Below are 4175 nucleotides of genomic sequence, written 5' to 3' on the forward strand. Positions count from 1 at the left end.
TATTTACTCATTCACTGTCGGTACATAATAATGTATAGATGCTAATTCTAGTCTAACCTGGAAGATTAGGTGTAATCCCGTGTCTTATTCCAGCCCTTGTGAAAAAGAAAAGTGACGTTATTGTTTGTTTACATGGACTGATGAAGGATTATATTTTTATTCAGATTAGTCTTTTAGTAAAAGGGGGAGTTTTATCGCTTCTGTCTGGTTTAAATCCAATTTGTGCTTTTTAAGGATTCCGTTCAAGTGATGACAGGATTCGTATCAAAGAGCATGGACGTGTTGTTGAATGTTTCTGTGCGTTGGTATACAGTGTTTATGAAATGCGCGCGTGTGTGGAGTCTGAGTCGTTGAGTGTGGTTTTCAGTTGTCCACTTGTGGTGTCGTTTGCATAAAAATCTGGAAATGGTCAGTTTGTCATTAAATCTCTGAAAGCACAGATTCCCCCTCACCGCCTCCTAAATTCTCTCAGGTGGTCAGACCTGACCTACTGCTCTCCTGTCTCTCCGTCCTCTAAACATCTGTGTTTATTCTTACGGTTTACAGATCTGTCTGGTATTTAATGTGTGTGAGGGGCTCTGTGCGTTACAAACACTACCGAAGGTCAGAACAGCTCCAGTCAGCAGTAGATGTTTTGAGGAAAGGTGTCCTAGCCGACGACGATAGGCTACTCTCATCCACGTTTATCCATATTGTTCTTTTCAAAACAGGACTTGAAAAAGCACACAAGAGTTTTCAAAGTAAGATCTATTATTTAACAGTGATAGTACCTTGCAGTAATGGATTTTAGCTTTTTATTTAAATACTAACAAAGCACTGAAAGCTCATGGGGTGTTGGCTGACTGTTTCAACTACCTGCCTGCAATATCCAATCGATTATAGTTAGCATTTGAGTGGCTAGTTTCAACGTTGGAGAAGTGAAACAAACATTAAAACAGTACAATAGATCTTTCCTGGTGGGATTCTGTGGAAAGGTTGTGAGCAATAAATATCTTACCTGTTTTACCTGTTTTCAAACAACCTCTGTTTGCAGAAATAAACGTTTATTCCTGACCAGATAGATGAGTTATTAGCTAGTCAGAGCAGGACCAAGACCAAAGTGAATTGAATTGTTACTTGGTTAAACTTTTAGGAGCAACAGTGGCAGCAGCAGCAGCTAGTTGTAGCACTAATGATGCAGAAGAGGTGTATAGTAAGAAACAAAATTTACTTTGTTGCAGTACTTTTTTGTGGATTTGTAATTTCAAGTTTTTTTTGTAGCTTTTACTTGTATTTTGTTACATTCAAAACATAAATGTAAACAATGATTTCTGTTAAGGTATTTTTACTTTTGCTTATTTTTTTCAAGTATTTTCTACACCTCTGTGTGTGCCATTATTATTATTATATTTGTGCTGAAATCGAACAGCTTTCAAACATTCTGTGTTGTTTTATGACGTCCACGATCTACTTTGGTGTGGGTCCCACCCTGACAAGACATTAGCTCTTTCATTTGGTCGGAGTGAAACCTTATTTCTCCAAACTGATGTTGTAAAACAGGTAAGATAATAACTGTTTACAACCTTTTTACCAACTCCACTTTAGAGAATTGGAAATATTCCTTCAAAGTCTAGAACATCCAGAACAGTGCCAAAAGCATTGAAAGCACTTTGTGATGTATTTAAATGTACTTCATCATGTTGATAATACTAATACACATTTTAATGTTTCTACCAATTTGCCCCACAAACTGAGACAATTTTCAGTAACAAAAAAATGCCTAAATTCTGAATTTGAATAAGGTTCTAGTCTAAATAAAAACTTGACATCCGAATCCATTTTCCAAGCCTGTTTGTTGTATTTGCTGCAGTCGCTGCATGCCTAATGGAAGGATCCTTCCTCTGAACAGCGCAGTTATTCGCAGTGTTTGAACCTATGCAACTCCTGAGCTTCTTCCCTGCAAACGTTAGTGTGCTGTTGTAATCACTAAAGCCGAGTTCGACAAACAACTAATGTGAAACCAAAAGCCCCGTTTATCTTTGTTCTGTTTTCTTGCCAAAAAGAAAGCTGTCTGATGTGATCCTATGAAGTGTTTTTGAGATGCTCGTGTCTTTATGGCCCATACCTGCGTCAGAGCTGTGATTACAGTGTGCTCCTATTTTTTGTGAGATTACTTAAGAATTATTAAAGGGATGGCAAATAAAGTGCAAATGTGAATGTCAACATGTTGAGTTTTGATTTGTGTTTCCTCTTAAAAACACACTGCGGTGCAACTCAGACACGTTGAGGAGTTTCAGATTTAGCTCCTGCTAACATGGTTTTTAAAATATTTTGAACTTTAAATTTGTTTTCACCATTAAAATAAGTTACATTAAGTAAATAAGTTGAATTAAAATAAGCTAAGTTGATTACGTTAGATTTTAGAGAAATTTTGAACATTTAAGTAACAACCTGAATTCATTAAAGATGAACTGAGTTTAAAAAAAGGTTTATTGTTTATTTATTTTTAGAAAATCACAAACACCTTGTCCTCCTGGTTAAAGAGGAAAAGAACAATCTATTCTTTTATGACCAAACAGTTTGTGATGTGTGGGCTGTGTTTATTGCACGTCGTGATAAAATTGCACTTCTGCAAATGTACCGTTAATGCTGGAAGAGAGGTTTTTAAGCAACAGAAAAAAAAGCCAAACCACATCTGCAGCATTCTTCTGTAGCAAAAGAGCCCGTCTGCAGAACAGATTGGACACCAACAGAAAACAGGTGTTGTAGAAACAAACAAAAAGATGCTTATTTGTCTTTGTTTTGAGCAAACGTCACTGAGGAGAAACGATACCTAACAAAAGATTTAAAGAGAAATTAAAATATGTAAAATATAACTAGTATTCTGCTCGGACGGTCCTACATGGCTGCTCAGGTAAGATCAAACATCAACTTTATTATATATGTCTCCATTTGTCTTTTGGATTTGTGGTTTTGGCTCAGATGTAATAAGTTCATTACTAATCCATTATCATTCACTGTGATGTTTATCATTACTCCATAAAACACAGGTTGTCATGTAAATGCCAGCTTCTATGTGCTCATTAAATGAAAACCTCAGAAAGTAATCACTGAATCTAACGTCCACTATTACAGCTGATCAACCTTAGCAAACACAAACATGATTATATCTTTATTTTATAGATATTCAGCTAAACTTTGGTGTAGGGCTGGGCAACAAATTAATAATGCGTATCGTGATAGTCACCTGATCAATATCAATAGAAAGTTGTCTGATTATGAAAATTTCACTGAACTCAGATCCAGAACCGCACGGCATTCTGGGAGATGTAGTCAGAGGAACGGCTTTAGCTGCACGGCCTCTCATGTTGGTGGCATCAGCTAACTCACTCTTAGGTCAGCAACAACCTGTTGAGTGATGTGCGGTAGCAGTTTCATGTTTCACCACCGGCACTCAACTGCTTAAAAATAAAAAAATAAAAGTATGTGAAAGGAGAAGGAAATTGTGAATAAAAGAGGTTTGCCAGGAATAATCAACTTTTTTTCCTCCTGGTTCTTATTTCAGATAGGTAAAACAAACAAACAAAAAATCAAGAACTGTCAATATCATCTGATATAAAACAATTACATCATGATATGTTTTTCAAACTCATCGCCCAGCCCTACCCTGGTGTGATAGTAGCTGAGTTTAAAGGGGCAATATCATGTAAAATCAACTTTTTTGAGTTTCATATCATGTTATAATGTTATACTCTCATAACAAACATGCACAAACCCTTGCTTTGACTCATTCATGCATGTTTGAGAAATCCTGCAGCGTTTTTAGGAAGCCATGCTGAGGAGCAAAACGACAGGTGGAGACCAGAAACGCTTCTGGGACGTGTCTTTAAGCCGAGCTTCCTCACGGCAGAGCCCACCCCCCTCCCCGCCCATGACTCCTGCAGGCTCTCGGGTGAAACTGAAAGTGAAACTAAAACTGTCTGCTGAGCTCCTAAACACTTCTCACTCAGTGAAGCTCTTTTCAGATTAAAAATACCCTTGAGGAAATGTATTTTCAGATGCCAAGTAAACTGCATCACAGCACACACCACCCTCCCCCCACCCCCACACTGAAATGGGTGAGGCAGAAGCAGAAGGTGGTTCTTAAAGAGACAGAGGCCAATTTCAAGGCGTTTAGAAGAGGAAGTGACGAGAAG

The 4175-nt window shown here is 37.6% G+C and overlaps 1 protein-coding gene across 1 annotated transcript in view; it reads left to right on the top strand.

Moving 5' to 3' along the window:
- The window catches only part of LOC106514489 (AP2-associated protein kinase 1), a 30691-nt gene that overhangs the window by 16686 nt on the left and 9830 nt on the right, over positions 1–4175 (top strand). The gene's annotated exons all lie outside the window — the stretch shown is intronic.

This window comes from Austrofundulus limnaeus, unplaced genomic scaffold (assembly GCF_001266775.1).
Source record: "Austrofundulus limnaeus strain Quisiro unplaced genomic scaffold, Austrofundulus_limnaeus-1.0 Scaffold20, whole genome shotgun sequence".
In the NCBI taxonomy this organism is placed as follows: domain Eukaryota; kingdom Metazoa; phylum Chordata; class Actinopteri; order Cyprinodontiformes; family Rivulidae; genus Austrofundulus; species Austrofundulus limnaeus.